The sequence below is a fragment of the Eschrichtius robustus genome, chromosome 19, assembly GCF_028021215.1.
Source record: "Eschrichtius robustus isolate mEscRob2 chromosome 19, mEscRob2.pri, whole genome shotgun sequence".
In the NCBI taxonomy this organism is placed as follows: domain Eukaryota; kingdom Metazoa; phylum Chordata; class Mammalia; order Artiodactyla; family Eschrichtiidae; genus Eschrichtius; species Eschrichtius robustus.
In genome coordinates this window covers 22,977,541-22,999,456 of record NC_090842.1, presented here as the reverse complement: position 1 = coordinate 22,999,456, position 21,916 = coordinate 22,977,541, and positions in this window count along the sequence as shown.

The following is a 21,916-nucleotide window of genomic DNA, read 5'->3' as shown; positions in this document are numbered from 1 at the left end:
GGAAAAAGCTGAACAAACTGAAAACCCACAACTCTTCTTAGATTCATAAGAAAACTGAGGTCGCATTAATGAAGACAATTTATTTAACATACTTAGGGCTTGTATTTTTTCTCTCTTTTAAGAATTTAGGACTAAACAATTTCTAATGACCCAGTTGAGCACTGAAATACTGCATATATATGTGTGTGTGTGTGTGTGTGTGCATGCGCGTGTGTCTTTGTGTGTGTGTGTCAGCACACAGCTGTGGCATATAGTAGTTTCTAGAAGACAATCCATTAAAATGTAAACCATGGAAATAGGGAGTTTAGTTTCCTAGAGTTCCATAAATATGAGGAAAACAAGAGCAACTCTAAATAGCATGTACATTAAAGCTTTATTTCTCCTCACCATGAAAGAGTTAAAAAAAAAAAAAAAGGAAAATATATGCGCATTGACATAAAAAAATTATCTCTGTGGAGAGAATATTTACAGTGGCTGCTTTTGGATGCAGGGAGTGTTGAAGCTATATTTTTTCCTTTTTCTTATTTTTGTTGAATTTTTGAATTTTATTTTATTTTTTTATACAGCAGGTTCTAATTAGTTATCTATTTTATACATATTAATGTATATATGTCAATCCCAATCTCCCAGTTAATCCTACCCCCCCACCACTTTCCCCCCTTGGTGTCCATACGTTTGTTCTCTACATCTGTGTCTCTATTTCTGCCTTGCAAACTGGTTCATTTGTACCATATTTCTACATTCCACATATATGCTTTAATATACGATATTTGTTTTTTGCTTTCTGACTTACTTCACTCTGTATGACAGTCTCTAGGTCCATCCACATCTCTACAAATGACCCAATTTCATTCCTTTTCATGGTTAGGTTATATTCCATTGTATATATGTACCACAACTTCTTTATCCATTCATCTGTCGATGGGCATTTAGGTTGCTTCCATGACCTGGCTATTGTCAGTAGTGCTGCAGTGAACATTGGGGCACATGTGTCTTTTTGAATTATGGTTTTCTCGGTGTATATGCGCAGTAGTGGCATTGCTGGGTTATATGGTAATTCTAGTTTTAGTTTTTTAAGGAACCTCCATACTGTTCTCCACAGTGGCAGTATCAATTTACATTCTCACCAACAGTGCAAGAGGGTTCCCTTTTCCCCACACCCTCTCCAGCATTTGCTGTTTGTAGATATTCTGATGATGTCCATTGTAACTGGTGTGAGGTGATACCTCACTGTAGTTTTGATTTGCATTTCTCTAATAATTACTGATATTGAGCAGCTTTTCATGTCCCTGTTGGCCTCTTTGTATGTCTTCTTTGGAGAGATGTCCATTTAGGTCTTCTGCCCATTTTTGGATTGTTTTTTTTAAAATATTGAGCTGCATGAGCTGTTTATATATTTTGGAGATTAATCCTTTGTCCACTGATTCATTTGCAAATATTTTCTCCCATTCTGAGGGTTGTCTTTTCGTTTTGCTCATAGTTTCCTTTGCTGTGCAAAAGCTTTTAAGTTTTACTAGGTCCCATTTGTTTATTTTTGTTTTTTATTTCCATTACTCTAGGAGGTGGGTCAAAAAAGATCTTGCTGTGATTTATGTCAAAGAGTGTTCTTCCTATGTTTTCCTCTAAGAGTTTTATACTGTCAGTCTTACATTTAGGTCTTTAATCCATTTTGAGTTTATTTTTGCGTATGGTGTTAGGGAGTGCTAATTTCATTCTTTTACATGTAGCTGTCCAGTTTTCCCAGCACCATTTATTGAAGAGATTGTCTTTTCTCCACTGTATATCCTTGCCTCCTTTGTCACAGATTAGTTGACCGTAGGTGCGTGGGTTTATCTCTGGGCCTTCTATCCTGTTCCATTGATCTATATTTCTGTTTTTGTGCCAGCGCCATATTGTCTTGATTACTGTAGCTTTGTAGTACAGCCTGAAGTCAGGAAGTCTGATTCCTCCAGCTCCGTTTTCTTCCCTCAAGGCTGCTTTGGCTATTCAGGGTCTTTTGTGTCTCCATACAAATTTTAAGATTTTTTGTTCTAGCTCTGTAAAAATGCCACTGGTAATTTGATAGGGATTGCATTGAATCTTTAGGTTGCCTTGGGTAGTAGAGTCATTTTCACAATAATGATTCTTTGGATCCAAGACCACAGTATATCTCTTCATCTGTTTGTGTCATCTTTGATTTCTTTCATCAGTGTCTTATAGTTTTCCGAGTACAGGTCTTTTACCTCCTTAGGTAGGTTTATTCCTAGGTATTTTATCCATTTTGTTGCAATGGTGAATGGGATTGTTTCCTTAATTTCTCTTTCTGATCTTTCATTGTTAGTGTATAAGAATGCAAGAGATTTCTGTGTGTTAATTTTGTATCCTGCAACTTCACCAAATTCATTGATTAGCTCTAGTAGTTTTTTGGTGGCATTTTTAGGATTCTCTATGTATAGTATCATGCCATCTGCAAACAGTGACATTTTTATTTCTTTTCCAATTTGTATTCCTTTTATTTCTTTTTCTTCTCTGATTGCTGTGGCTAGGACTTCCAAAACTATATTGAATAAGAGTGGTGAGAATGGACATCCTTGTCTTGTTCCTGATCTTACAGGAAATGCTTTCAGTTGTTCACCATTGAGAATGATGTTTGCTGTGGGTTTGTCATATATGGCCTTTATTATGTTGAGGCAGGTTCCCTCTATGTCCACTTTCTAGAGAGTTTTTATCATAAATCGGTGTTGAATTTTGTCAAAAGCTTTTTCTGTATCTATTGAGATGATCATATGGTTTTTATTCTTCAATTTGTTAATATGGTGTATCACATTGATTGATTTGTGTATATTGAAGAATCCCTGCATCCCTGGGATAAATCCCACTTGATCATGGTGTATGATCCTTTTAATGTGTTGTTCAATTCTGTTTGCTAGTATTTTGTTGAGGATATTTGCATCTATATTCATCAGTGCTATTGGTCTGTAATTTTCTTTTTTTGTAGTATCTTTGTCTGGTTTTGGTATCAGGGTGATGGTGGCCTCATAGAATGAGTTTGGGAGTGCTCCTTCCCCTGCAGTTTTTTGGAAGAGTTTGAGAAGATGGGTGTTAGCTCTTTTCTAAATGTTTTATAGAATTCACCTGTGAAGCTATCCGGTCCTGGAATTTTGTTTGTTGGAAGATTTTTAAACACAGTTTCAATTTCATGATTGGTCTGTTCATATTTTCTATTTCTTCCTGGTTCAGTGTTGGAAGGTTATACCTTTCTAAGAATTTGTCCATTTCTTCCAGGTTGTCCATTTTATTGGCATAGAGTTGCTTGTTGTTGTCTCTTAAGATATTTTGTATTTCTGCAGTGTCTGTTGTAACTTCTCCTTTATCATTTCTAATTTTATTGATTTGAGTCCTCTCCCTCTTTTTCTTGATGAGTCTGGCTAAAGGTTTATCAATTTTGTGTATCTTCTCAAAGAACCAGCTTTTAGTTTTATTGATCTTTGCTATTGATTTATTTGGTTGTATTTTATTTATTTCTGCTCTGATCTTTATGATTTCTTTCCTTCTACTAACTTTGGTTTTTTTTTGTTCTTTCTCTAGTTCCTTTAGGTATAAGGTCAGATTGTTTATTTGAGATTTTTCTTGTTTCTTGAGGTAGGATTGTATTGCTATAAACTTCCCTCTTAAAACTGCTTTTGCTGCATCCCATAGGTTTTGTAATGTCATGTTTTCATTGTCATTTGTCTCCAGGTATTTTTTTGATTTCCTCTTTGATTTCTTCAGTGATCTCTTGGTTACTTAGTAACGTATTGTTTAGCCTCCATGTGTTTGCGTTTTTTTTTATGTAATTGATTTCTAATCTCATAGTGTGGTAGTCAGAAAAGATGCTTGATATGATTTCAATTTTCTTAAATTTACTGAGACTTGATTTGTGACCCAAGATGTGATCTATCCTGGAGAATGTTCCATGCACACTTGAGAAGAACGTGTAATCTGCTGTTTTTGGATGGAACGTCCTATAAATATCCATTAAATCTATCTGGTCTATTTTGTCATTTAAAGCTTGTGTTTCCTTATTAATTTTCTGTTTGGATGATCTGTCCATTGGTGTCAGTGAGGTGTTAAGGTCCCCCACTATTATTGTGTTACTGTCAATTTCCTGTTTTAGAGCTGTTAGCATTTACCTTATTTATTGAGGTGCTCCTATGTTGGGTGCATATATATTTATAATTGTTATATCTTCTTCTTGGATTGATCCCTTGATCATTATGTAGTGTCCTTCTCCTTGTCTCTTGTAACATTCTTTACTTTAAAGTCTATATTATCTGGTATGAGTATTGCTACTCCAGCTTTCTTTTGATTTCCTTTTGCATGGACTGTCTTTTTCCATGCCCTCACTTTCAGTCTGTATGTGTCCCTACGTCTGAAGTGGGTCTCTTGTACACAGCATATATATGGGTCTTGTTTTTGTATCCATTCAGCGAGACTGTGTCTTTTGGTTGGAGCATTTAATCCATTCATGTTTAAGGTAATTATCTATATGTATGTTCCTATGACCATTTTCTTAATTGTTATGGGTTTGTTTTTGTAGGTCCTTTTCTTCAGTTGTGTTTCCCACTTAGAGAAGTTGCTTTAGCATTTGTTGTAGAGCTGGTTTGGTGGTGCTGAATTCTCTTAGCTTTTGCTTGTCTGTAAAGCTTTTGATTTCTCCATTGAATCTGAATGAGATCCTTGCCAGGTAGAGGAATCTTGGTTGTAGATTCTTCCCGTTCATCACTTTAAATATATCGTGCCACTCCCTTCTGGCTTGTAGAGTTTCTGCTGAGAATCAGCTGGTAACCTTATGGGAGTTCCCTTGTATGTTATTTGTCATTTTTCCCTTGTTGCTTTCAATAATTTTTCTTTGTCTTTAATTTTTGTAACTCTGATTACTATGTGTCTTTGGCATGTTTTTCCTTGGGTTTATCCTGTCTGTGACTCTCTGCGATTCCTGGACTTGGGTGGCTTTTTCCTCTCCCATGTTAGGGAAGTTTTCGACTATAATCTTTTCAAATATTTTCTTGGGTACTTTCTCTCTCTCTTCTCTTTCTGGGACCCCTATAATGCGAACGTTGTTGCGTTTAATGTTGTCCCAGAGGTCTCTTAGTCTGTCTTCATTTCTTTTCATTCTTTTTTCTTTATTCTGTTCCGCAGCAGTGAATTCCACCATTCTGTCTTCCAGGTCATTTATCTGTTCTTCTGCCTCAGTTATTCTGCTATTGATTCCTTCTATGAATTTTTCATTTCAGTTATTGTATTGTTCATCTCTGTTTGTTTGTTCTTTAATTCTTCTAGGTCTTGGTTAAACATTTCTTGCATATTCTCCATCTTTGCCTGCATTCTTTTTCCGAGGTCCTGGATCATCTTCACTACCATAATTCCTTTTCTGGAAGGTTGCCTATCTTCACTGCATTTAGTTGTTTTTCTGGGATTTTATCTTGTTCCTTCATCTGGTACATAGTCCTCTGCCTTTTCATTTTGTCTATCTTTCTGTGAGTGTGGTTTTCGTTCCACAGCCTGCAGGATTGTAGTTCTTCTTGCTTCTGCTGGCTGCCCTCTGGTGGATGAGGCTATCTAAGAGGCTTGTGTAAGCTTCCTGATAGGAGGGACTGGTGGTGGGTAGAGCTGGGTGTTGCTCTGGTGGGCAGAGCTCAGTAAAACTTTAATCCACTTGTCTGCTGATGGGTGGAGCTGGGTTCCTTCCCTGTTGGTTGTTTGGCCTGAGGTGACACAGCACTGGAGCCTATCCAGCTCTTTGGTAAGGCTAATGGCGGACTCTGGGAGGGCTCACGCCAAGGAGTACTTCCACAAAGCAGTTGGATATTAAAAGTGATTCATTTTCTGTTTTCAAATATGCTTGATGTAAATAATGATTTATTGATTATTAAAAAGCTCTGTTTGGTTCAATGAGTTATCAATGCTAGTTTGATCATTTCACTGAGCCAAATTTATTCTTAAGTAAAAGGCTACCTCTGTGGCCCACTGAAGAGCCACATCTTCTCTTGAGGGTGATTTTGTTTTGACTCTTTCTTAGTAAATAGAATGGCATATTCTGACTTTTTTCCCCAGCCGCCATCTGGCCTTGGTGTAAGAAATCAATTCCACAGCAACCATCGAACTCCGGTGCACTGAAAGGCATGTCCAAACTATACTTCTCTAAATATCTTTAGCACAACTGACCTTTTGTTCTTGCAGAAACTGGCTCAATTGGAACAAGAAGGAACCTGTCATGCCATTTCCCTGCTACAATATTCGTTATTTGGGGGCCATGATCTTCTGTGTCTCTACAGAAGATTCTTGTTAACAAGCCTCAAGTCAGCAATCTGTTCTTTCCTCGTGCCTCTGTAATGTTTTATCAGGATAACTAATATTTAAATGAGCCTTTTCTCATGGCATAATCTCCTAACATTTTTGGACACTGTTCCCTTCAACAGTTACTTTTTTTTTTTTTTAACTTATTTATTTATTTTATTTATGGCTGTGTTGGGTCTTCGTTTCTGTGTGAGGGCTTTCTCTAGTTGTGGCAAGCGGCGGCCACTCCTCATTGTGATGCGCGGGCCTCTCACTGTCGCGGCCTCTCTTGTTGTGGAGCACAGGCTCCAGACGCGCAGGCTCAGTAATTGTGGCTCACTGGCCTAGCTGCTCTGCGGCATGTGGGATCTTCCCAGACCAGGGTTCGAACCCGTGTCCCCTGCATTGGCAGGCAGACTCTCAACCACTGCGCCACCAGGGAAGCCCCAACAGTTACTTTTTGATTACAGGAAAGACTATACACCATAGCATGGCAACTGAAACACCCACAGGCCAGCCCTATCCCGCCTTCACTGCTGAGTCGCCTTCTGGGCACAGCAAGTAGCACAAAGGAGAAGCTTAGTCACCAGGAATCTATGCAGCTCTGGCTGGGTTCGATATGTTTACCCAGAAAAAGGTGAGTCAAGGTCCTTCTAGATTCAAATCTTCCAGGAGGAAGATTTTTTTTTTAAATTTTATATATATAACAAATAAATTTGAGAACTAGCTTTAAGCTCTTGACAAATATTGAAGAGAGATTATAAAATAACACATTTCAGGTCAATACAGACTTTAGTGAAAAGAGTGTTTGCATTTCAGAATTATTATATATTTGTATAATGCATCTTGTATCATATTTTTCATCTATAGATTTGTTCATATTATGTTGAAATAGGCTACAGTGAGGGAAGGGGTTAGGGACACACACAGCCTGAAATAAGAGTTGATCAAGAACAAGTTACGAGGTTTTACAGAAAGATTCAGCTGACTGAGGAAATACTGACCATGGGGCCAAGGTGTCAGATATAGAAGCATGATATCCTTTCACTGGGATTTATCTGATGAAGAAAAATTATAAAGTGATGTGCTTCTTCATATTTGTGAGACTTGGAGTGTCTTGCTGTGGCCTTTTTGGAAGTAGAGTTTATGTAATCTGAGGTCATTTCAGTTGTAGGAGCAGAGCAGGACTAGATTTTCTCTATCTCAGACATCCTCCTCTTTTCCCATTTCCACATGTTCTGTGCCCAGGTCTCCATTTATATAGGTGACTGAGTGACAACGTGAAGAGGCTAATGCCTTTTCAAGAAGATTTTTATTAGCAGGAATAATGGGAAAGCCAATGGGAAACCTTTACTGGGGTTTCTACAGGAAAGGCAAGACAGGACATGGTAAATAGCTTAGGATTAGATAGTTTGAATAATGCACATGGGCTCTGGGCGATATGGGTGGTCTCTAAGTGTCTGGTACCTGGCTCTGGGTTGATTTAGAGCAGGGAAAATAATGTTTTGGTGTGTGAAAGTTAGATAAAGGGGGTTTGTATGGAGTTTAGACTTGGGATTGGTTGGTCTGTATATGAAAGGCATGCTTCTTCAAGCCATTTGCTTTCGCTAAAAAAGACTGCCCTCGAAGGGCATTCTCCCCCTTGTCAGTGAAATGTCAGAGCAACAAGAATAGAGAAAATAAGATAATAGAGTCAGTATAATTGACCCCGTGATGAATGGATACCAAATAGACAAATACAGAATCTAAGAAAACACCCCACACTTCTGGGGGTGGGTACAAAGACCAAGATTTGAAATAATGGTAACCTAATTAATCTTTATTATAATTTGAGGTAGAGTTTACCATTATCAGAACTAGAAACATTTGTTGTTTATAGAGAACCAATCCCAGTGAATCTGGTATAATGGACCATTTGGTCTGTCTTCCATGATGGAGCCAAGAACCTTAAGAAATGTCTCCAGAAAGGGGAAAGGGGTGTTAAGGAAATGACAGAAAAGATGAAGAGGAGCAAAGGGAGAGGAGAAAAGGGATCAGAGAAAACTGGGACTCAGACATTCATTGTAAGTAGAATGAACACACTCAAAGATGATTCATACTGTGCACCATCTTGGACGATGAGTGTTCCTGATGAACTGTGCTCCATTCCTGAGAATGGAATGCCCATTGACACCCTTCCATATGTCTGATATTCCTGTAGAGTTAAGGTAACAGTGGCATCTTTGAAAAACTGTTAGATTGTTACATGTAACCACATAGGACAGAAGTAAGACTTCTTGGTAAGGTCATAGGAGGTGTTTCTTTTGTTGAGTGGTAGTTTTAAAAGGGAGCACTATTACTTCGTGAAAAGAGAGGCTCTAATACCAGCCTTTTTAGGTACACTGGGGGAATTCAAGATTCAACTAAGACATTGGACAGAGTGGCTTCTAATTTTCCACTTCTTTATCAGAAATTTGACCTTACGTCAATACTTTTATATAACAGTATGTGAATCCTTTTACTTATTAGGAAAAATAATAACTAAAATTCTTTGGGCTTCTGGATCAACAGAATAATAATTACTGCTGAAAAGTACCTTATACCAAAGGAAGAACTGCGAAAATGTTTTCCTTGGGAAAAAAAAAAAAATCCAAGATCTCCTTTTCTTAAGAAAATGTCTTTAATTTCAGCCATCTCTGTTAATTTCCAAAGACAGTTAAATTCCATCAGAATAGGTAATGCCAAGCAGCTGGTTAAGGGCAAAGTTAAGTGTCTCACTACCTATAAAAAGTCTCCTTTTATTATGTCTCAGGAAAGCAAGATAATATTTCTAATTTAATCAAAACTAATCAGAATGCGTTCCTCTTCATTAATATAAGCCAAGTCCTTATGTGGTTATAGATCTTTAAATGAATCTCATATTTGCGTTTATGTACTAGAAATAGAAATCCTAAAATGGAAGGCAGTATATATATATTTAAAGGATATAAGAGCTATTAGTGATGATGTAAATTTTTAGCTGAAAATACTTGGATTTTTTCTAATGCCACATAAGAACTATAATTTTACCTGATGGAAGGTACCTGCTGTTAAAGAAAGATTACACCTAGGAAGACATTTTATTCAACCCACCAATTACATGCAATAGATTTTGGTCAGGTACTTCCTGTCTGAATTAAATACCTGAATATGACAGTCTGCATTCAGACACAATATTGCTCTTTCTAAGAAAAATAATAAAAATGTTATTTAAATTTCCTCAGCTTGGAACTTAAGAAAGCAATGCCCAAGAAAAAAATTTAAGCAAAATAGTGGTTTTCCCAAGTACTATTTATATTTTTCTTTTGGTCATCATTCTCCAAAATTTTGTCCTAACCTCTACCTCTAAAGAACATGGAAATGAATTGTAAGGGAAATAACATGAAATCATTCAATCATTCATTGATCAATGAGCCCTTACTATGTCCTAGACACTTAATGCATTATCTCCCTTAACTTTTGCAACTTTCCAAGGTAGTCTATCAACCCCCACTTTTGAAGGTGGGAGATTAAGAAGTTGAAGCACTGTTCAAGGTCACAGTGTTATGTGGAATAGCAGGGACTTAACAAAGTTTTGTCAGGCTCCAGGTATCTACTCTAGCTGCTAATGAGTTGCCATAAGTCCCTCTTTGAAAAGAGAAAGGTGAAAACAAAAAAAGAAGTCAGAGAAGAGAAAGAATATGAGAGCAGATTACAATCTTGCAACCCTGTAGTCTATTTTTCAACCAGCACAGAATCCCTCAGTAATTCTCAAACAATGATTCTGTGCTTAACTATAGTTAATGCCTAAGCTTAAAACCATTTTACTTGCAATTATTTTTATTTTAGTCTCTTTGGTACTTCCTTAAGCATATCTGGGGGACTTTAAGCTGCTGTTGATGGAATATCCCCATCTAAATTTTCCTTCAAGCCCTACTTGTAATTATTTTTATTTTAGTCTCTTTGGTACTTCCTTAAGCATATCTGGGGGATTTTAAGCTGCTGTTGACGGAATATCCCCAACTAAATTTTCCTTCAAGCCCTAGACTTTATCATGGTCATTTAAAAAGAAATGTCATTGAAGAGCTAAGTGAATATTCTTTAATGTTTTGCTTCCTCTTCTAGTCTGATGGCTGACTTTACCAGCTGGCCTACATCTGAAGTGTTGGCCTTGTTAAATATATCCCTAAGGTAGTTTATAACTTTGTCTACTGCTTGACCTCTCCATGCATTTGATGTAACATGGACTTATGATCATGTCATTGCCTCTGTATGTTTCCCATAGAAGATACAAATGCTATGCCTTCAAGGTGGAAGTCAGGAAGGGCTATATATTTCGCATTTTCACTGTTGAAAATGATCACAGTGTTGGAGGGTGAGAGTCACCTTCTAATTTGGGACAGGTGGATGGACACAGCCATTAACATCCTCAGTTCATCATATGTAAAATGAGGATAATATCACCTACCTCATAGGGTGGCTGGAGGATCGAATTACTTACTAAAAGTAAAAGACTGAGAATAGTACCTTTTATATGAGTGCTATATAAATATTAAACATAATTGTTACATTCAGGGTAAATGAAAGTCTGTATCTGTATTCAGATGAGTACTGAGTACTATAAGGGGGCAGTTAAGATTTGAACTCACCTTTCCACTTACAGAATGATTGTTTACAGGTTAAGAGAGTCTAGTTTTAATGATCAGGCTGAACATGAAGTCAAGGTGATATGGTGAACATCCTATTGGGAACATGAAGGCAGACTTTGTGCTGTTTTATGTATACTTGTTCTTAAAGCAAAAAGACATGTGCCATCACTGCTCTAATCCAAGGTATCTATATCAATTCCATATTTTATAAACGCCATATACCCACTGCTTTAAACCATTCAATAGTGTCCTATTTCTCTTAGAATAAAGATCAAAATACTTAGCAAAAATACTTAGCACAGCATACAAGTCCCAACGGAATTGACTTAACTCCCTACCTTCATCTCTTATAAAGCTGACTTGGTTTCTGTGCTTCAGCTACTGTGCTCTGTTTTGTAAGAACTCCGTGTGACCTCCCTCCATAGGGCCTTTGCTTATGCTATTTGCTCAGTGGGAAAGATCTTTTCTCCATTTTGTCTATTACTTATTTTCATTATTAATATTTCAGATTAAATATCATTTCATGAGGGAAGACTTCCTTGGCACCTGAAATGAAGCTAAGGTCCTATATGCCCTTATAAAACTTTGTCACTTTCCTTCATAGCAGTAACCATACTTAGAAATTATTGTTTGGGATAATTAGATAATTTGATTAAAATATATTTCCCCAATTTGACTCTAAGATCTCTGAAGTCAAAAGGGGTCTTATCTGTGTTTTTTCAACATTATAATCTCATTGTCTTTTCCCATAATGGATGCCCAATTAATAAAGGTATACATACACACACACACAAGTATGTGCTTATATGCACATATACACATTTGTATGTATGTATCTATTTATGTATGTATATATACACACAACAACCTTTAAGAATGCAGAATTTATTAACAAATTTATTAATTTATTCAGTGGATATCTGAATACATATTGAGCACCCAAAACATGCATGATACTCCTCTATTTGAGGGGAATACAGTCATGAACTAAAGGGACACGCTTCCCATATTCATGGAGCTTATTTTTTTTATGGGAGTGAAGGTAAGAAAAACCATACATAAAAATTAAAATGGCACTTCCCTGGTGGTCCAATGGTTGGGACTCCGAGCTCCCAATGCAGGGGGCCCGGGTTCGATCGCTGGTCAGGGACCTAGATCCCACATGCCGTAACTAAGAGCCCGCACTCTGCAACGAAGATCCTGCACACGGCAAAGACCCAGCACAGCCAAATAAATAAATAAATATTAAAGAAAAATTAAAAATTGTAGATTGTTAATATGAAGAATGCTAAATCACATAAGGGAATGGTTGACAGAGGTGACTGGAAAGACCGTTTCTGAGGAGATGTAATTTGAGCACAGATCTGAATAAAGTGGCAGAGTCTGCCTTGTGGATATTCCATACCTAGTTACCTTTACATTCTTGGATGTTGTTCTTTCTTGCCTTAACTTTTAGTTGCTCTAATTGGCACTGTAATCCTAAAAACACTCAATCAGGCAAATTCATCTAAAGGTAGGCATGGATTCATTGTCTACGTGACATAAGCTAAAGCCCCTTGATGGTCTACTTTTGTCCAAAGATGAACCTTAATATAAAAGTGAAATTACCAAGAGCGAAATAAATTCAATGAGGGGTTGCAAACAATGATTTGTTTTTATGGCATCATATTTTCCACTTAAGAACAAAATGAAATGTGACTAGAATAACTATGTGTCATATCCGTAATAATCTCTTAGAGCTTTGGTTATTTAAATTGATTACTGAAAAGTTGACTACTACACAGTATTAATGAAACCTGAAGTATACATTATCCAGTGGAGAAAGCACCTCCTTATATAACAAAAATGAATTTCCAACCATAGATTGGAGATTTTCCTCCAGTATGAACTGTTACAATCACTCTCCATAGTAAAGCACATTTAAGGCAAACTATTTTACAATTATAAATATTTGAAAGTATATACTTGGCACTACTCACTTATGATCAGTCCTCATAAATTGACCATAAGAAAATCTTGACTTGCAATGTCCAATAATGTAGCCACTAACCACATGTGATCATAAAGCACTTGGCACGTGGCTTACAGTATGCTTGAGGAACTGCATTTTTCATTTAATATTAATTTTAATTAATTTAAATTTACACTTAAAAGTGAAGAAGAGTAATTTCTTATTCCATTGACACATTCATTGGAACACTGAACGTAACTTTACTGGTTTGTCAGGACTGCATTTTACTTTATCTGATGCAACATGTACGGTACTGTTGCATTTGGGTGTGCATGTTAAATGTGTATGTCATTTTGAGTATAACACAAAACACATCACTGATCTAGTTGGAGTCAACAGATTGATTCAGTTCAAATGACTTTTTCTATGTATCAATCTAATGTCCTGTAATTTGTTTACTTGAATGCTTTATGCAGACAGCAGTAGCTAAAATGATAACAATGCAATTGTAACTGGTAATTAAATTGAAATACTATAAATAAATTTTCACTGGTATAAAAGAAATAAGTGTGGACAAATTTTTATATTAAAAACCAAAGCATTCTAATGATGCAGAATTGCGTGTAGATGCAGCAGAGGAGCTGTAATACACCAAGGACAGAAAAAAAAAAGAAAGAAAGAAAACTGGATGTAGGCATATCAAATATTTCACATTGACTAACAAATGCACTTTACTGTGGCAGAGCAAAAATAAAACTGCATTTTTTTTTTTTACTGTGTAAAAGGTATTTTAAAATAATAAAGTAAACAATATTACAAGATTTGTTTCAGCAATTAAAAAAAAAAAAAGAATTGACAGTGACTTCAGATGTCCTGTACTGCATAAGGAGCTTGGATATTGCCCCTCTGTTCTAACAATGAGTAAATAAAAAAACCAACAATTCTTCTTGAATCCATAAGAGAGGTAAGGACACAGGGCAAACCACTCCCCCAAGACTGTAAAGACAGATGAAAACAGGGAGTCACACCTTATCTAAGGAAACATTCATGAGCAGAAAACTCCATGGCAATCAGTGCCAGGGTAGGAAAACCTGAACTGTAATTGATGAATTGCTGGAAACTCAGTACAGACAGTCTGAGAGTTAAATACTCTGGGGGAACCAGTCATAGGGGACCCCCAAAATTTTTTTGAGTTTTATCTGGTTTTATCAGGCAGGCTCTCATAGTAAGAATTAGAGAAAAAAAAATCTCCTCAGGCTTCCAACATGGGAAGAGTAAAAGGAACCATTTTGAAACACACCAGAGCACTCTGTTCTTCTTTACAAGTACTGCCCTCAGAAGAAACTAGTTAACCAGAGCCTTACTGCGTGGGGGAAGGGATATACCCAACTCCAGTCAGCTCTAAGCTTTTACAAAGGAGACGAGAAATACTCAGCGCCAGCCCACTTTACCCATCCTGATCCGCCAAAGGTGGGGCGGGGGTGTGGGTGTGGGATGGGGACTAATAAACACTTATAAAGTTCACAGTCCAGAGGCAGAGGCTCACAAAAACACTGAGACCTAATCATACAACTATAGAATGCTTCCCCCCTTCCCCCACAACTTACCACTACACTACTAAAAGCATATTTATGGTAGCTCCTTTTACTCACTGCATCATATCCAGCTATCAGGAAAAAAACTACAAGGTATACCAAAAGGCAAAAAACACCACTTGAAGAGACAGAGCAAGCATTAGAACCAGAAATGACAGGAATGTTGGAATTATTAGACTGGGAATTTAAAACAGCTATGATTAAATGCTAAGGGAACTAAAGAATAAAGTAGACTGAATGCAAGCACAGATGGACAAATGTAAGCAGAAAGTTGGAAAACCTAAGAAAGAACCAACAGAAATAATAGATATAAAAATCTAATATAAATGAAGAAGGCCTTTGAAGGGCTTATTGGTAGACTAGATATGGCAGAGGAATGAATCTCTGAGCTTGAGAAAGCCTCAAAAGAAATATCCAAAACTGAAGAGCAAAGAGAATAAAGACTGAAAAAAAAATACTACAGAATATCCAAGGAGTGTGGGACAGCTACAAAAGGTATAATATACATATAACGGGAATACCAGGAAAAAACAAAAAATGAAAAAAAAACGAGAAAGGGCTGGTAGAAATATTGAAAAAAAAAATGACTGAGAATTTCCCCAAAATTAATTATTAAATTAATTAAATCAAAGATCCAGGAATCTGAGAATACCAAGCAGGATAAATGCCAAAAAACCCTTACACTTAGGCATACTATTTTCAAAACACAGAAAATCAAAGATGAAAAAAAAATACTGAAAAAAGTCAGAGGGGAAAAGCACCTTATCTACAGAGGAAGAAAGGAAATAATTACATCCAATTTCTCACAAACCATGCAAGCAAGAAGAGGGATGGAAGGAAATATTTAAAGTGTTGAGAGAGAAAAAAGAAAAAAAATTAACCTGGAATTATTTACTCTGAAAAAATTATCCTTCAGAAGTGTAAGAGAAATAATTTCTCAAACAAAAATTGAAGGAATTTGTTACTAGGACATCTGCATTGCAAGAAATATTAAATAAGTTCTTAAGGGAGAAGGAACCTGATATAGATCACAAATTTCTATCTACATAAAGAAAGAGCATCAAAGAAGTAATTAATAAAGGTAAAATAAAAACATTTATTTTTTGTATCCTAAATTGATCTAACAGATACAAGTTTATTCAAAATAATAATAGCAACAATGTATTTGATTATGTATATTCATGTATATATCTTTGTGTGTATGTGTGTCACTCATACTACCCATGAAGCAGGATAGTGTTATTTTAGAGTGGACTTGGATTCATTGTAAATGTATAATGCAAACTCTAGGACAACCAGTTAAAATTAAAAAAAATATATATATATAAAACTAATATGATAAGAAAAAAGAGAAAATGTAATCATATAAAATGCTCAATTAAAACTACAAAAAGCAGAAAAAAGTAGAAGACACAAATAGAAATAAAGAAAAAGGGCAGCAAAAAGAAAAGAGTAAAAAATATGGTAGATATTAATCCAACACATCAATAATCAATTTGAATTTCAATAAAATAAATGCACCAAAGATCCAGAGTAGATCAAAAACAAGACCTGCCCCAACTATGTGCTGTAAATGGATGGATTAAGATATACCATACTAACACGAATCAAAAGAAAGCAGGAGTAGCTATATTAAATTTAGACTCAGCAGACTTCAAAGCAAGGAAAGTTAGTAGGGATAAAGAATGGTATTACATCATAAAAAAGGGTCAAGACTCCAATAACACATAAGAATTATTAAGATGTATGTGCCTAACAATAGATTGTCACACTACATGAAGCAAAAACTGACAGAACTGCACAGAGAAAGGGATTAATCCACCATTATAGCTGAAGACTTCAATACCACTCTGTCAAAAATGGGCAGATGCAACAGGCAAAAAGTCAGTAAGGAAATAGTTGAATTCAGTCAGGTGGATATAATGGTTATCTACAGAGGACTTCATCCAACAGCAAAATACACATCCTTGCAAAGCGTACATGGAACATTCCACCAAGATAGACCACATTCTGAGATATAAAACACACCTTAACACTTTTAAAAAGAGAAATTATACAATGTCTGCTCTCAGACCACAATGGAATTAAACAAGAAATCAATTACAAAAATATAGCTGGAAAGTCCTAAAATATGTAGAGATTAAGCAACACACTTATAACATGGCTTAAAGAACAAATCTCAAGAGAAATTTAAAAAATATTTTGAACCAAATGAAAAGGAAAACACAACATCCAAATTTGTGGGATGCAGCAGAATAATTGGTTAGAGGGAAATTTATAGCACTGAATACATATAGTAGAAAAGAAAAAAGATTGAAAGTCCGTAATCTAAGTTTACACCTTAGGAAACTAGAAAAAGAAGAGCAAATTAAATCCAAAGTAAACATTAGAAAGAAATAATAGTAGTAATTAGAGCATAAATCAGTGAAATGGAAAACAGAAAATCAACAGAGAAAATTAACAAAACTAAAAGCTGTTTCTGAAAAAAAAATCAATAAAATTAATTAGGTTTTGACTAGGCTAGCTAAGAAAAAAGAAATAGAACACAAATGACTACTATCAGAAATGAAAGAAAAGACAGAACTATAGAACCCAGGGAAATTAAAAAGATAATAAAGGAATACTATGAACAACTGTATGCCGACAAATTTGATAACATAGATGATGAAATGGACCAATTTGTTAAAAGACACAATTTGCCAAAACTTAGACAAGAAGAAATAAATGATCTGAATAGGCTTATATCTATTAAGGAAGCTAAATCAACTACTAATAACTTTCCAAAATAGAAAGCACCAGGCTCAGATGGGTTTACTGGTGAATGTTACCAAATATTTAAGGGAAAAATTATACCAATTTTCTACAATTTCTTTTGGAGAACAGAAGCATAGGGAGTACTTCTAACTCATGTTATGAGGCCAGAATTACCTTAATACCAAAACCAGACAAATGTTACAAGAAGATAAAATTACAGATGAATATCACTCATGACCATAGATACAAAAATCCTGAACAAAATATTCAGAAATTGAATCCAAAAATGTATAAAAATAGTTCTATACCATGACCAAGTGAAATTTATCCCAGGTATGCAAGGCTGGTTCAACATTCAGAAATCAATTAATGTAATAATCACATCATCAGGCTAAAAAAGAAAAAGCACATGATAATATCAATATAAGTATAAAAAACATTTGACAAAATCAACACCTATTCATTATAAAAAACTCTCAGTACAACAGGAATAGAGGAGAACTTCCTCAACTTGATAAAGAGTATCTACAAAAAATAGTAGATACAAAAAATACAAAAAAACTTACAGCTAACATTACACTTAATATAGATAAATTAGAAGCTTTCCCATTAGGTTCAGAAGCAAGGAAAGGATGTTCCCTCTAACCACTCCTTTTCAACATCATACTTTGAACCCTAGCCAATGCAATAAGAGGCAGAAATAAAATGTATAGAGATTGAGAAGGAAGAAATAAAAGTGTCTTTATACACAGATGATATGATAACCTACATAGAAAATCAGAGTCACCAAAAAACTCCTGGAACTAATAAAGAATTACAAATGTACCAAATGTACCACTCTTGTGGGAGACGTTGATAACTGGGGAGGCTATGAATGAGCTGGGGAAGGATATATATAGGAACTCTCTGTACCGTTCTCTTAATTTTGCTGTGAACCAAAACTGCTCTAAAATAATTGTCTTTAACTATGAAAAGAAAAAAGAGAATGAGCATATATGGTTGCCTAAAATCGGAAACAAATATGAAACAAACACAAAAAAGTTAATGATCTATAAAAGAATCTGAGCTTGTAATATTGGCCAGCCATAAAAATGCTTGGGTTTGTGCACAAAAAGAAGCAACCATTTTTTTGATAGCCAGTTAAAGAAATAATTATATTGACAATTTTACTAATGTTATGATAAAAAGACTAAAAATATATTTTACATAAAATGAAAGATTCTCAATTAAGCCAGCAAGTAATTGCCTGTAAAATTTAAAATGTTTCTAACAATATCAATTATCAATTGACTCAAAATTTGAATAATTGTCATTACTTCTCCCTAGTTTTAGATTAGCCATGCAATATAAAAGACACTGCCCAAATAGTATTTGGGTACATTTTAATTTCAAACATCTTCCAAATTCACAAGAAAATGTTGTCAATTCATAGTCTAAAATATGAAACTCGTGACATATATCCTTCTGAAATGTTTGCATCTGAAGAAGAGAAATCTTAGCTATATATTTTTCCTAAAACTCCTATGAAGATGAATGGTACTCCAGATATATTAGATTAAAAAAATAATTATTCTAATTTAAATTAGGAGACTGATGTTTCCCTTACTGTTTCATTCAACTGTATGATACATGTGGAGAATATTTGTTCTCAGTTTCCTGAGAAAGACTTTGTGAAAAGCTTCCAGTTTCCTGAGAAAGACTTTGTGAAAATCTTCACAGATATAGTTCAAGTCTTTCAGTATACACATCCAAAGTAAACAAAAAATTTAATGGCCTCATGTTCTTTACCAAAAATGCTCATTGGTTTAAATGACTTACTGTACTATTAATTCAGGTTCAAGTTTTTCTTGAAATAAAGGAATGTTTGTTAAATATTCAATAATCAAAGACAAAATGTGGCAGCATGAATTATGTGTTTTCATCACTGTTAAGTTGCATATGGAAGAACTAAATTTGAAGCACCAAGCAGGGAAAAAGAAAAAGGTAATTTGTGACTTAGCTAGACAGGTAAGAAAATTTATATCAAAATTGAAACTTTTCACAAAACAAACCATGAACTATGATTTATGACATTTTATAAAATAAGTCAATATGTAGATTTTAATTGTAAACAACAGCATCACGCAAATTGACTACAAAACACGGAAAAATGAAGAAGACTTTCTGATATTGATAAATTTAGTGTTGTTTTTCTTTCTATATAACACCCCTTTGAATTTGATGTTTATTAGCATAATGAGTTGACCCAAGTGTTACTCAATTTATTTAACTTGGACAGATGTGGTTTTGAAATTAATATGCTTTTGCTTCAAAGTCAAATCAGTCCTTTTAAAAATAATAAACCAGTTTTGTCCATATTTATGTGAGTATTAAAATAAAAGTATTTTGGAGCACTCAGTCCAGATGGTGGAAAACTTTTAAGTGTGTTTGGAATATTAGAGTACGTGAATTGACTTTATCAACTGTAAAGCTTACGAAATCTAAGGATAGATCAGTGTTTTTGATGAAAATTTAGCATTTAATTGAGATGTGCTATAAGCTTAAAATACATACTGCATATTCAAGAACTAATATGGATAAAATAAAATATAATATTTTATTCTTTTAAATATTGATTAAAATGATAATATATTGGATATAGTGGGTTAAATATAATAATTGTATATGTTTCTTTTTATTTCTTTAATGTGGCTACTAAAATTTTTAAATAACATATGCATCTTGCATTATTATTTCTATTGTTCAGCACTGGTCTAGACGTTATCAAAACATCTGATTGAAATGTGACAACTGATTAAATGATTATTTGGTAATTTATACATCAAATAATTTGTTCATTTATAAATATTATTTTCAATTCAGATTGAATGTATCTACATTTCCACCAAGTTAAGGTTACTAGATTGCACATTATATTTTATTTTATTACTTTCCCTCTTTTTAGTATTAATTCTGATAATTTAATTCTCTGTTTCATCTACTACAATTGAGAAAACTGAGACATTAAAAATATTAAAAGGGGATGTACTGGGAGCTGAATTTATATTGAAAGAAAACAAACACTGACAGAGTGGCAGACGTGACACATATCTTGTTAACTTCTTCTAATGACACAGCTGGATGGAGCCATTCAGTGGATCTTTAAAGTAAATAACTAAAGTGAATTGGACGTGCAATTACCACAGACTTAGGAATTGGCTAGATGCTCCCATCTTGGGTTGAATTTGTGAAGCATTCTTTTCACAAGCATAGGAGACTTGATTATCATCATCACCATCATTTAACATTTTTTAAAGTTTTATTTATTTATTTTATTTATTATTTTTGGCTGTGTCAGGTCTTAGTTGCGGCACAAGGAATCTTTGTTGAGGCATGTGGGATCTTTTGTTGCAGTGCCGGCTTCTCTCTAGTTGCAGCATGTGGGTTTTCTCTCCTGTAGATGTGGCGTGCAGGCTCCAGGGCGTGGGCTCTGTAGTTTGAGGCACGCAGGCTCTCTAGTTGAGGTGCACGAGCTCAATAGTTGTGGCGCGTGGGCTTAGTTGCCCCTCGTCATGTGGGATCCTAGTTCCCCGACCAGGGATCAAACCCACGTCCCCTGCATTGTAAGGTGGATTCCTTACCACTGGACCACCAGGGAAGTCCCCATTTAACTTTTATTAAGGAATTATTAGGAAATTTTTATGTGTTGAGCTTAGTGCAAGTTCTTTAAAGAGATTTTCTCATTTAATTTTTACATCAATTCTAGGAGGTAAGTTCTTTTATTACTCCACCATACAGATAAGAAAACAGGCTGGGAAATACTAAGTCATTTGTATAATGTCCAAGAAGCTGAGAATATCAGTGGCAGTGTATGTGGACTTATTAAGGGAAAAAAGTGCCATAGATGATACTATCTATAGCTTTTTACGCTGCACTCTTGGTACTAATGTTTATTTAAGATAACTATGATAAGTTTTCTTTTACCTAGGAAAATATATTGAAAATAAAATATGCTAAAGAAAAGAATGACCCAACTGTGACTTTAATCTTAGAGCAAAAAGGCAGATTTACTTTAAGGAAGATTCAGTCCAATTCTGCCTCTTTGCTACTCACTCAATCCAAAGAAGACGTAGACAATTTTGTTGTCTCACTCTCTGCTGAGCTCCCCACCTTAGCTAGAATGTTTTTCCACATGGTATTCTAGGCACCTACCATCAATGGATCAGAGTGAGCACTTAAGTTAGCATATATTTGCATTCCTGACTTAATATGACATGTCTATAAAAAAATCCCAGCACCATTTAGAAGAAAGGAAAGGAAAATATTAAGTAATAGGAGCAATGAGAGAAGTCGACCTCTAGCTTCCAAAGCAGGAGACCACTGCAAGTTTTCCTGACACTCTCCTCTGAGAACCTTGACAGATGAAAAAGACATGAAAGGGCAAGAGTCAAGAGCCCAATGCACTGCAGATTCTAAAATGTAGAGGTATCCTAGCAACACAAAAGGAATTTTCTTCTTTTTTGGTGAGAGAGTGTTAAAGGCTAAAGCCTTGCATATATGTCACTTGCCTCTGGCCCACATGCTGTATGTCTATAATTAGGAGAACTGCTCTGCTGGGTGTAAATCCCACTTGCCCAATCCTTCCCCAAGGGGCCCAGCATCTGAAGGGATACTCCAATCCTCTCATCTTCTGT